Source organism: Staurois parvus, unplaced genomic scaffold, assembly GCF_062004578.1.
Source record: "Staurois parvus isolate SC_StPar_1 unplaced genomic scaffold, SC_StPar_1.0 ptg001066l, whole genome shotgun sequence".
In the NCBI taxonomy this organism is placed as follows: domain Eukaryota; kingdom Metazoa; phylum Chordata; class Amphibia; order Anura; family Ranidae; genus Staurois; species Staurois parvus.
In genome coordinates this window covers 1,983,099-1,996,635 of record NW_028318862.1, presented here as the reverse complement: position 1 = coordinate 1,996,635, position 13,537 = coordinate 1,983,099, and the positions used below count along the sequence as shown (strand labels likewise).

General features: G+C 47.5%; 1 protein-coding gene across 1 annotated transcript in view; it reads right to left on the bottom strand.

Annotated features, from left to right (window-relative positions):
- The window catches only part of LOC149440604 (F-box only protein 2-like), a 33,158-nt gene extending 30,175 nt beyond the window's left edge, over nt 1–2,983 (bottom strand). Inside the window, exon 1 of the mRNA XM_089658397.1 lies at nt 2,794–2,983. The gene's annotated coding sequence lies outside the window, so the exon portion shown is untranslated. The remainder of the gene's footprint in view (nt 1–2,793) is intronic.
- Between the last annotated feature and the right edge of the window lie 10,554 nt (nt 2,984–13,537).

Below are 13,537 nucleotides of genomic sequence, written 5' to 3'. Positions count from 1 at the left end.
GTTTACTCTGCACAAATAAAGTCCGATCTTAAAATGAATACAAAGAATTAGAGTGGGGATTACTGAAGGCAAACAAGCTGTTCATTTTACAAGGGGATTTGACCCTGAGCTTGTGGAATGTGGAGACATTTCACTTTGCAAAGAAAACCTTATCACATGCAAGGAGCAAAAAAAAAAACAAACAGTATTTTTCCTTCCATATGATTGGACGATGGTAGTCAGCAGAGCAGTCATTAAGTCTAGGTTCACACCTATGCATTTTTGGCTGCATTTTGGAGAAATGCACAGCAGTCCATTTAACATGATCTCCTATGAGACAGATTCACATCTCTGCGTTTTCACCCGGTGCACCCGGAAAGGGTCAGCCCAGGTTCACACTGATGCGGTGTAGAAGTCACACTGGTTTCTGTGCGATTTCTGCACTGCATCACGATCGCACCTGTTTCATGCAAACGGCTGCGGGCTTGTATGTTAAATTAACAACACCCAGAAAACGTGGTGCGATGTGCAGAATCGGATTGCTTGGGTGTGAATACCCATGTGATCCGATTCTGGTGCACACAAAAAAAAAAAAAAAAAAAAAAAAAAAAAAGGGTCCTGCACTATTTTGGTGCGGATACGGTGCGATCTGAGCCATGCAAAACGTATGGCTCAAATTGCACCGCACAGAAATCGCATGTGATTTGCACAGGAATGCGGTGCGGTTCCTATGCGAATCACATGCGATGTGCTGTACCACAGAAGTGTGAACCCAGGCTCGGGGACTATTTTTAAAATGCAAAACGTTGCGTTTTTGGTTCTATGGATGTCAATGGAGACGCTGCAGAAAAGCACGTAGTGTGTTGACACATTTTACTCTGCCAAGCAAGTTGAAAAAAAAAAAAAAAAGTGGCAAAAACGCATGTGCAAAAAACACGAAATGCACTGCAAAAAGCACTGCTGAAATGGATCAAACGTAAACTGCATACGTGTGAAACTAGCCTAAAGAGGTATCAGCCTGCCCGGGTTCACATATATGCGGTGCGGTATATCGCATGTGATTCGCACAGGACCCGCATCGCATTCCTGTGCAAATCACATGCGATTTCTGTGCAGTGCAATTTCAGCCATACATTTTGTACGGCTCAAAATCGCTCCACATATGCACCAAAAAGGCGCAGGACCCTTTTTTTGTCTGCACTAGAATCGGATCACATGGGTATTCACACCTATGCGATCTGTTTCTGCACATCGCACTGTCTTTTAGGAACCAATTTCAGGGTGTTGTTACCATACACACCCGCAGCGGTTTGCATGAACGAGGTGCGATTCTGATGTGGTGCGGAATTCACACAGAAAACTGAGAATTCCTCACCACATCAGTGTGAACCCGGGCTCAAACCCAAAACTGTAACATATTGCAGCTTACCAATCATAAAAAAACAAAAAACAAAAAGCAAAAACACAACCCCCCCCAAAAAAAGAGCAAAAAAAAAATCCAAAAACAAAAAAACAAAACAAAAAACTAAATACCCCCCCACAAAAAACCAAAACAAAAAACACACGAAAAAAACCTAACATGTTGCAGCTTACCAATCATTAAAAAAACGCCCCCCCCCACTAAGAAATACAACCCCTCCCCAAAAAAAAAGGAAAAAAAAAAACCCATACCCCCCCCCCCCAAAAAAAACAACAAAAAACCTAAACCCCTCTCCCACAAAAAAACAAAACAAAAAACAAAACAAACACACAAAAAAAAAAATACCGCACAAAAAAACAACATGTTCCAGATTTTATCTATCCATTCAGTGGTATCCGACCCTTGGCGATTACATGGACCGTCACTCGTAAGCGACTTTTTCCATGAATTCTCTTAGCAATTATTTTTACAGGGTAGGTTGCCAGGTCTTTCCCCAACATGCAAATAAATCTTTCCCCAACCCCTACCATGCAGGAGATCCCACGTGGCCAGGGATGACACTAGGGACAATTTAGACAGGAGCCAATTAACCTATCAGCATGTCTTTGGAGTGTGGGAGGAAACCAGAGTACCCAGAGAAAACCCACCAAGGCACAGGGAGAACATGCAAACTCCATGGTCAGGAATCGAACACATGACCCAATTACTGCAAGGCAGACGTGCTAACCACTAAGCCACTGTGCCACCCAAAAAAAAAACTAAGTAAAAAAAATCCCCCTCCCACATAAAAAACACAAACACAAAACACACACACAAATAAAGAGACAAAAACAAAACAAAACAAAAAAACACACAAAATGTTTTCGGTCGGAAAATTAGTCAGTTATAGTCAAGTTCATGGATGTTGCTAAATCTTTCTTAGTCCTCCGTGCATCACTGAGCTCTAGTCATGCGAGGGTTAAGGCTTGCATGCGAAATACGACTACGCCATCCACAGACAGGACAGAAATCGGGGAGCGCAGATCTCAGTACTGGGTCGCAGGGTGTTAAAGGGTCTTGGTGGGCCGTTAACCCTTTGATTCAGTCCCAGTAGACATTCCTCTCCTTCCGCCTTTACCTGCAGAGGTTAAACGGTTCCTGTTCTGCAACTTTGGGGGAGATTTACTAAAACTGTGGAGCAGTTCTGCCTAGGAACCAATCAGCTTCCAGTTTTTATAGTCAAAGCTTACTTGAACAAGAGGAAGCGGATTGGCTGCCATGCAGAGCTGCAGCAGATTCTGAGTGCTCCAGTTTTAGTAATGGAATGATGATTCTCGCACAGCTGAGCCAGAAGATCTCCGTAAAGAGAGCGCGGGAATGAGTTACGGAAGAGGCAGGAGGACGCAGCGCCTTACCTGGATGGGGTGCAGGTTGAGGAGTAGTCAGCTGGAGCACACAGGCCTAGGAGAAGAGCGCAGCTCAGTACACTGTCCTCCCAGCACTGTGAGCCAGTCCCAGCCTCTTCCTATTATTAGGTTACCTCCTGGCACCAGTTCCCATAGTGTGTCAGCACAATACCCGGCCTCCCCTTACATCATGCTGCAGCCAATGCATCTGCAAGGGGCGAGGCATGCATCTGTCTGAAACTTCATGTCTGCAGTCACTGCCGGCTGTGACAATGTGAGGACCAGCAGAATGCAAGAAATGGGATCAGAAGGACCGCATTCCCCAAATTCCTCCCATACTTTAACTGCAGAAAACTTTTTGCTTAGATCAGAATTCCTCTTTAAAGGGCCAGTTCACACTCCATGTGTTTCAGTTGCTTTTTTTTCTGCATCCAAAACGCACAGAAAGTTGGCGATGTGGTTGCCAATATCATAGTTCACATCAGTGCTTGCAGTTCCGGTGCGTTCTGGTTGCAGAAAAAAAATGCATATAGTGTAAACTGGCTCTAAAAGTTACAAAAACAACAAACTGTCCACTGGAATCATTATAGGAATCATTATAGGAGTGCAGCACATAGCAGCCTCAGGATGGAACCAGTGCAGGAAAACCTTAAAGGGTAACTCCACTTTCGTGGGAAAAAAAAATAGCATATAAAAATAATTTAGCATATGCAATTGTGACTCAGGTCATATTGTAAATATAAAGTGTTACTAAAACGTGTTCACTACATCCGGTCTCCCCGGACCCCGCATTCACTATATCCGGTCTCCCCTGACCCCGCGTTCACTATATCCGGTCTCCCCGGACCCCGCGTTCACTATATCCGGTCTCCCCGGACCCCGCGTTCACTACATCCGCTCTCCCCGGACCCCGCATTCACTACATCCGGTCTCCCCGGACCCCGCATTCACTATATCCGGTCTCCCCGGACCCCGCATTCACTATATCCGGTCTCCCCGGACCCTGCATTCACTATATCCGCTCTCCCCGGACCCCGCATTCACTATATCCGGTCTCCCCTGACCCCGCATTCACTATATCCGGTCTCCCCGGACCCCGCATTCACTATATCCGGTCTCCCCGGACCCCGCATTCACTATATCTGGTCTCCCCGGACCCCGCATTCACTATATCCGGTCTCCCCGGACCCCGCATTCACTATATCCGGTCTCCCCGGACCCCGCGTTCACTACATCCGCTCTCCCCGGACCCCGCATTCACTACATCCGCTCTCCCCGGACCCCGCATTCACTACATCCGGTCTCCCCGGACCCCGCACTCACTATATCCGCTCTCCCCGGACCCTGCATTCACTATATCTGGTCTCCCCGGACCCTGCATTCACTATATCTGGTCTCCCCGGACCCCGCATTCACTATATCTGGTCTCCCCGGACCCCGCATTCACTATATCTGGTCTCCCCGGACCCTGCATTCACTATATCCGCTCTCCCCGGACCCTGCATTCACTATATCTGGTCTCCCCGGACCCTGCATTCACTATATCTGGTCTCCCCGGACCCCGCATTCACTATATCTGGTCTCCCCGGACCCCGCATTCACTATATCCGGTCTCCCTGGACCCTGCATTCACTATATCCGCTCTCCCCGGACCCTGCATTCACTATATCTGGTCTCCCCGGACCCTGCATTCACTATATCTGGTCTCCCCGGACCCCGCATTCACTATATCTGGTCTCCCCGGACCCTGCATTCACTATATCCGGTCTCCCCGGACCCCGCATTCACTATATCTGGTCTCCCACAGTTCACAGAACATGGAAATGCAATTATTTTAGTAAATATAAACTGCTAAATACCTTTTCTCATCAGCAGTCTTGTGACTTCTCAGTGTCCAGCACAGAACTGGTTAAAGCTTGTGGGAGGAGTTTTGTTTCTTCTCTGACTATATAAAATATCTTACAGACTGCAGAGAAATACAAGCAATAAAAATGCAATCAATATGTTCACTCCCAGCAGCTGCTATTCTCTGTGATGGAACGATCTCCAATCAGGACTGGTAAATGATGGGACAGCACTAACTTGAAATCACAACCCACAATGTGCAGCAAATCGATCTCCTCGCTACCTACAATCCCTAAAAAAATGTGCAACTAAAATGCAGGCCATACATGGGTTGAATTCTGAAGGAATTTTGTTAAGAAAATCGGAAATTGTGCGTTTTGTAATCCGATGGCGCCACCATTGATTTTGAAATTCAAACAACCAAGCCTTCAACTTCACCTCCTGTTACAAAAATTCATTTTCGTGGAATTTTCTTTTCTTTCCAGGTCATGGCTCACGCTCATTTCCTTTTCGTTTATGTTTCTCTCACAATTCTCCTATCATTGATTCAAAATTTGTTCATTTTCCAAAAAATTTCCAACATGCCCGATCACTCAAATTCGATGGTCGCTCGAAAATTGGCCATTTCTGTGACCCACTAATGGTGCAAAATTCAAATTAAAATTTGTAGAAAAGATTTTCAAAAGAAAATTCTTTCGGAATTCAACCTGCGTATGGCCGGCTTGAAGCGGAGTTCCTGCAGAGAAAAAAAAAAAAAAAAAGTCCTTCAGTCCAGTGGTGTCCTCACCATGGCTGATTTCACTGGACGTCTTCTCTCCCCGGAGTGTGGGCTCTCAGCTGTGACAACTTGCGGCTTCACAGCCGGGTGCCCACTGCACATGTGCAAGAAGAGCTGCGCTGTGGGAATGGCCCCGTAGTCTTCTGGGACCTGTCACATGTCCCAGAAGACTATGGGGAGGGAGGACGACTTCTGCTTCCAATCGTCTCAGGCGATCGCAGCGGAAGTGGGAGCGGGTACCTGTCAAATTCGGGTACCTGCTCCCCCAAGGTGCCAATCCTTGATGGGGGGCGGGGGACAAAGCATTAAAACAGAACCTCCCCTTTTGGGTGGAGCACCACTGTAAGTATGTAATATCCCCCCCAACTACCCCGTACTAAAAACTAAGAGGTGTGATAAACAATCACTAGTAGAAATGTTAGATAATATTAGGCACTTTTTCTCTCTGCACTTTACATACCACCCCTGCAGTATCCTCTGCCCCCCCTTTACATCACCCCCCCCACTCTAGTGTCCTATGCCCCTCCCCCTATAGCAGTATCCTCTGCCCCCCTTCAAACCACCCCCCTACTGTAGTGCCCTCTGATCCCCTTTTACAGCCTCTATCCCTCCCCCCCCCCCCACAGCTGTGTCCTCTGCCCCCCCCTTCACATCACCCCCCCACTGTATTGTCCTCTGATCCCCATCTACAACCCCCCCCCCCCCCGTGTAGTGTCCTCTGTATGGGGGTGTGATGTGAAGGGGGGCAGAGGACACAGCTTTGGGGGGGTTGATGTGAAGGGGGGCTGAAGACACTGTATGGGGGTGTGATGTGAAGGAGGGCAGAGGACACAGCTTTGGGGGGGTGATGTGAAGGAGGGCAGAGGACACAGCTTTGGGGGGGTGATGTGAAAGGGGGCTGTGTCCTCTGCCCCCCTTCACATCACACCCCCATACAGTGTCCTCTGCCCCCCTTCACATCACACCCCCATACAATGTCCTCTGCCCCCCTTCACATCACACCCCCATACAGTGTCCTCTGCCCCTCTTCACATCACCCCCCCATACAGTGTCCTCTGCCCCCTTTCACATCACACCCCCATACAGTAACCTCTACCCCCCTTCACATCACACCCCCATACAGTAACCTCTGCCCCCCTTCACATCACACCCCCATACAGTGTCCTCTGCCCCCCTTCACATCACACCCCATACAGTGTCCTCTGCCCCCCTTCACATCACACCCCCATACAGTGTCCGCTGCTCCCCTTCACATCACACCCCCATACAGTGTCCTCTGCCTCCCTTCACATCACACCCCCATACAGTGTCCTCTGCCTCCCTTCACATCACACCCCCAAAGCTGTGTCCTCTGCCTCCCTTCACATCACACCCCCAAAGCTGTGTTCTCTGCCCCCCCTTCACATCACCCCCCCAAAGCTGTGTCCTCTGCCCCCCTTCACATCACACCCCCATACAGTGTCCTCTGCCCCCCTTCACATCACACCCCCATACAATGTCCTCTGCCCCCCTTCACATCACACCCCCATACAGTGTCCTCTGCCCCTCTTCACATCACCCCCCCATACAGTGTCCTCTGCCCCCCTTCACATCACACCCCCATACAGTAACCTCTACCCCCCTTCACATCACACCCCCATACAGTAACCTCTGCCCCCCTTCACATCACACCCCCATACAGTGTCCGCTGCTCCCCTTCACATCACACCCCCATACAGTGTCCTCTGCCTCCCTTCACATCACACCCCCAAAGCTGTGTCCTCTGCCTCCCTTCACATCACACCCCCAAAGCTGTGTCCTCTGCCCCCCCTTCACATCACCCCCCCAAAGCAGTGTCCTCTGCCCCCCTCAGCACACACAGTGAGTAGGTAGCACTCTCCAACCTTACACAGGTGTACAGGAGAGCAGGCGTTGTCACAGTACTGGATGGAGGGGGAGCTGCCAGAGGTAAGTTTTCACATTAACCAGCAGGTGATTGGTACCTGGGCGGTCCCCACAACCAATCACTTGCTAGTTAATGTGAAAAGTTAACTCCGGCAGCTCTCCCCCTCCATCCATCCAGTACTGCGACAGCACCCGCTCTCTGCTCTGCAGTGAAGAGGAGAGCTGCGAAGGCTGGTGAGAGGGACCGGCAATGCAGGGCCGTGTTCACCATCTACTGGATTGCGATCGACGGCTTACAGCCCCCCCCCCCCCCCCACATGATGTACATTTGGGAGCTATGCAACTAGCAACACAAGCAGCGAGAGATGCTGCTCCTCTGAAAAGTGATACACCCTTAATTTCTTTTCAGAGGCATTTGACATATCGCCTCCTTTTTAACCCTCTACATGCAGCAACACTGGCAGTTGCAGAGCAGTCCGAAATTATTTGAATGGGCCAAATTCAGCAGGTGTTAGTGCTCACCAAACACAACGGGGGGGGGGGGTACAATTCCACAGCTGTGGCAGGTTTACTCCCCGGCCCAGTGGTGTATTTAGGTTTTGTGCTGTCCTAGGCAACACAAAAATTGGCGCGCCCTCCCCCCTTTTCCGCAAAAAGAGCCTGGCATTGACCAAGAACACCCTCCACCCGATCCTTCCACTACCACTGTTCCCCATCCCCCATGGCGGGAGAGAGAAAGACACTCATCTTCACAGCTCCGGACATCCCCAGGAATAAGAATCGGGCTGTGCATACACCGCCATGAAACCCACAGCATCTCTCGGAACCCACCAGGTCCCCATGCCGTGTGAGTCCCTTCTTCCGTCCCTTCATCCAAGGGACAGTGCTACCCCCCCTGAAAAATGCTGCCCTAGGCAAATGCCTTGTGGTAAATACACCCCGGCCCCTGCCTCTGAGGCTAAAGGAGGGGCAGTTGGATTACTGTTTCTGCAGTTTATTGCGATTTCACATACATAGAATATAATGGAAATCGCAATGCAAATCATACGAAAACGTTAAAAATCTTCACAAGACGCAATTAATGCCGGACATACATGGGTCAAAAATCGACCGATTTTTCTTCTGAAAATCGGACCTAAGAATAATCGGATGATTTTTGCTCCGTTAGTGGGTAAATGGCACCGGCTGATTTTCGCGATTCCTCCCCTTTTCGGTGATCGGGCATGTTGGAAAATTCAACGACCGATTTTCGACTCAATGATGGCCAAATCGTACGATCGTTTTTTTCCGAAAATAATATGCGCATGAGCCTGGAAAAAACAGAAAAAGTTTTGCCTGTTCTATGGGATGAACTTTATGACTTGGTCTGACGATTTTGAAATCATTGATGGCACCATCGGATTACCGAACAAACAACGTTTTCGATTTTCGGACCAAAAATTGTTTAGCATTCAAACCATGTATGGCCTGCATTAGTCTTTAGAAATCGTACACAAATTGCATGATGTTAAATCGCAGGGGTGTGACCAATAGCTTAGAAGACTAGGACAGCCATTTCCGATCATGCCAGCTAATCCATACGAGAAGGGAGCTCATCATACACAGGTGTGGGAAGAGCCGGCCAATCCTGATTTGCAGCATAGCCAGGTGCAGCTACCCAGATATCCTTCTTTGCTCAGATTTGGATTGGCTTTGCAGATCTTTACATATGAAAATCTGATTTCCTGGCTCTTCCGGGTCACATGGTCCTTGGGATGTGTACAGGACATACCGGCCACCCAGATCTGTCCTCATATCAGTTCCTTCACCTGCGTGTACGGAGCCTCTGACAGGTAGTGGAGGGGATTCTGTCATCTCAGACCACCTTACAGGACAGGAAAGAGGAACACCTCCTACCTCTAAGGCTAGGTGCACACCTATGCAGGATGCATTTGAGCCGCTTCTACCACGTTTTTGATGCCTTTTTTTTTCTTTTCTTGTTAGGCAGATTCAAAATGCATCAAAAACGCGGCACAAATGCAGCAAAAATTCAATACATTCTTTTCTGCAGCGTTTCCATTCAAGTCTATATAACCAAAAACTCAACTTTTTGCATTAAATAAGGTCCCTGACCCTTTCCAAAAAATGCACCGGGTGAAAACGCACAGGTGTGAACATGTCCCATAGGAAATCATGTTAAATGGACTGTACTGCGTTTCTGCAATCTAAAATATTTTAGGCTGGCTTCATACCTGGGTGTTTCCCTTTTTGTGTATTTTTTTTTTATTGCTTTACCACCATTAAAAACAATGGCAAATTGCTTGGGTGTGAAGGGAGCCTTAGGTTTCTTTCACACTGGTGGTAACGCTAACTGCCCTCTGAAAAGTGACCCGTGATGGCTTACTTTTCAGAGGGCGGTATAGCAGCAGTTGACATCTGTGTGTGTGTGTGTGTTTTTTTTTTTCCCCTGTTTTGCTGCATGTCAATTTTACATTCTAATGCAGGCCATAGATGGGTCAAAAACTGGCCATTTAGAAAAAAAAAAAATTGGCCGATTTTCATCCTGTCTACGGCCGGCATTTAATTGCTTCTGTCCCTTGCAGAGAGCTCCGCTATTATATTTGACATGAAAAAGTATTGCAGTTGCAACAATGTATCTATTTGTATCCATTTCAGATACAGATGTTTTTATTCAGATACAAATAGATACATTGTTGCAACTGCAATACTTTTTCATGTCAAATATAATAGCGGACTGGAATTCTTATTCTTCTTCCTCTTCTTCTTTTTCTTCTTCTTCTTCTTTTTCTCCTTCTCACAGGCCATGGCTCATGTGCAGATTTTTAATCGGTAAAAAGATCGTCCGATTTGCCCATCATTGCTGGGAAAATCGTCCAATCGACAAAATCGGACGATTTTTTTCCAACTTCACCAATAAAAAAAAGTGCCAAAACCCGAAAAACAGCTGACCAATTAACCCATTAACAGTGTGAAAATCTGCCGTTTTTTTTTTTTTCGGCTGAAAAATCAGTCGATTTTTGACCCGTCTATGGTCTGCATAAGACTTGGCTCTTTATTTGGCTTGTGGTTGTGGTGTGGCCCTACTGATCTCAACAGCCACCCGTCACACTCTGCAGCCCAAGTTAAAGAGGAGCTTCAGTCTTCTCCCCAAAAAATAAGAGTCAGCAGCTACAAATACTGTAGTTGCTGACATTAAGTCCACATGCACACGGGACGTTTTTACAGCGACTGTTTTTGGCTTTTCAGGGTTTTTTTTCTACATCCAGTAAACCCCCCAGCATGTTATCCTATGTGTCCACACACACCCAGACTGTAATCAACATTTTTTGGCTGGAAAAAAAAACCCAGGACTAGAGGACAAGGAGTTTTTTAGCTGTGAAAATGCTCTAATGCTGAAAAACACAGTAAAACAACACAAACCAGCGTTTTTGGAGTTTTTTTACCCCCCAATTTTTCTTTTTGGTAAAAAAAAGCTAAAAACAGCAAATGTGGAAAATGCAGCTAAATGCTAAAAAAATCTGAAAAACTTGATTTTACACAGCTAATGTTACCAGCGTTATCAAACGTCAAGTGTGCATGAGGGCTAAATATAAGGACACTTACCTGTCCAGGGATCCAGCGCTGTCCTCACCAAAGCTGACTTCGACGTTCAACTTGAGGTCCAGGCGCCGACATCTTAACTAAGGGAAACTGGTAGTGAAGCCTTGCGACTGTGCAGAGGAGAGAAGAGACTGTGTGGGCGGGGTTAGAAGTTGAGGTACCCAATAGGGGTGGGGCATGCACACAGAGACCAATTAAGGGTAGAGGTTCTTGTATTTGAGAGAGGAGTATGCCAGAAATTACAGGAATACTTGTAGAAAGACTTTTAGTATCACTTACAGTAACCATCAATGCAGGGGTGGACTGACAACTCATGGGGCCCCCGGGCAATAGGGGATCATGGGGTCCCTGTGTCCTTGCCCAAACTCAAAAAAGCCTATGAAAAAGGTACCAGGGGCATCTCATGGGGCCCCTACTGACCCCGGTCCCTCATGCAGTGCCCGAGTGTCCAAATGGTCAGTCTGCCCCTGCATCATTGTAATAATTGCCATTCACACTTGGGGTAATATTTTGTAGCACTCTCCTAGCATAGGTTGCTAGAGATGTTCTAGTAAATCCAGTGCTTAGGCTCCTTTGTAGGCAGTGGACAATGTGTGATTATTTTTTGCTGTTCTAAGTCTCACTGGTTGGAGGTGCCACTGCTTCCCCCTGACTTCTAGTGGATTCTCGAATGCAGTAGGCTGGAAGAGGCAGATGCTGGGCCTGAATATTCATGTGCTTTCAGACAATCTTCGGGGGCTGAAGATGCCCAGTAGGTGGCTGAGAAGTGTATAAATAGTCTGGGGCCAGGAACAGAAGGGTTCTTGTCCAGGAGGGGAAGACCCAGCCTGAAGGGACAGAGTAGCAGGAGTTAATCGAGGTCCCAGCTCAGTGAGAGCTTGGGGACTACTTTCTGGAAGGAGCTGGAGCCAATTCAAAGGAGTTTCCTTGGGGAACTGGCCTGGAGGCCAGCAGAAGTGTCTGGCAGGTATTGGATGCATCCAAGTATCCAGGGACATTTTGAATATAGGCTAGAATGTGACTGTTGCAGCTTTAACCCTTTGCCCACCTGCTCCAGTATTGCTGATTTGGAAATGTTCCTTTGCTCAGAGTCTGAGGGTTGCTTGTTCTCCTATGGTCTGCCAAGAGGAAAATTGTCCTGTAGAATGTAGACAAGGCAACGAGGGTCCTCTACTTCGTGCACTAAATTTGGAGTATCCCAAAGCTCACCCTGCACCCCATCCAAGTTCAACAACCATTAAAAGCCTCTAAGTCTCGGCTATCTGCACAGCGACATGGCGCCAACTGCTGGATTGAGTGAGAACTACACCAGCCTACAAACTAAGCAGGGGTTTTGCCTGAGTCGTCTGTGAAAAACCAAGCGCTATCAAAGACCATGTACCTTCCTGGGATACCACTTTCCCCTTGGGGAAGAGGCTTTCCATGATGATGGCTCCTTCGAGGAAAGCTGGAAAACTCTATTGAGAATACCCTTAGTGAGCAAGGGTTCTGAAATTGACCAGTAGAAAGAAAATACCAAATTGAAAATGGACTAATTTTGTAAACTTGCATTCAGAGGAAGTCCACAAACAAATGGGCTGAGTCTCTATTGCTGAGGGTTGTGGATGCATACTGTTAGACAGGTTAATTCGGTTGTTGGCAAGTTGTCCAAGAACATTGTTCTCTCCCCTTCATTCTCTACGTGATGCCTGTTTGTGTCCTTGCTATATAAGCCAGTTATAGACTTGGGCGGTGGCCATCTTTTTACTTGCATGTTGGAGTTTAGGTACGTGGGTGCACTAGGCTGCCATTGTGCTATATGCTAGGGTCCTGTGCACTCCTTTGCCTTTAAGAGGGGTGGGCTTACTCAGGTCCACCTGCCCTTGATCTATCCATTAAATGCATGTGCCTCTACTATGGGGGCTCTCAGAAATTGTAGAGTTAGGACTACAGATTATCAGGGTGCCGTGACGTGGCTCTGTGGCTTACGTATGTATTTGCAAATGTGTGCTAATTAAACCCTTGTTATAAACGCATACTGTTAGACCGGTTAATTCGGTTGTTGGCAAGCTGGCTGGCAAGTTGTCCAGGAACATTGTTCTCTCCCCTTCATTCGCTATGTGATGCCTGTTTGTGTCCTTGCTATATAAGCCAGTTATAGACTTGGGTCGTGGCCATCTTTTTATTTGAATAAGTATATAGACTGGCTCGATTAGGAAACTGGAGATGGCCTGAAGGAGGGTCAGTCAACCTGGCAGTAGTGATGTATCCTGTCTGGACCACACTGTTTAGACCCTATTACCCTGGTGTCATTTCGGGTCTGGGTGCTTGAGGCTACCCCCTTGATGGACCTGACATACAGCCAGGCCTGTAGGTTGAGAAAAGTGAGCTGGAGCTATAGGAGAGGATTCTAACATTCTTGGCTGCAACGTTTCAACTGTAGGCCCTGGTGAGAGAACTGGATTAAACTACCCAGTGCTATAAACAAATCTACATAGTTGATCAATGGGTTCCTGTATTCACCCAGGGGATCTGGAGACTCGGCAGGGAGCACAGGATTCAACATATTCTGCACCTGAATATTGCTAGAAACCTCAACACCAGGAATTTGGGCTCAGGACTCTGATGGCTGAACTCCACATACAATATAAGACTCTTTCTCTGAAT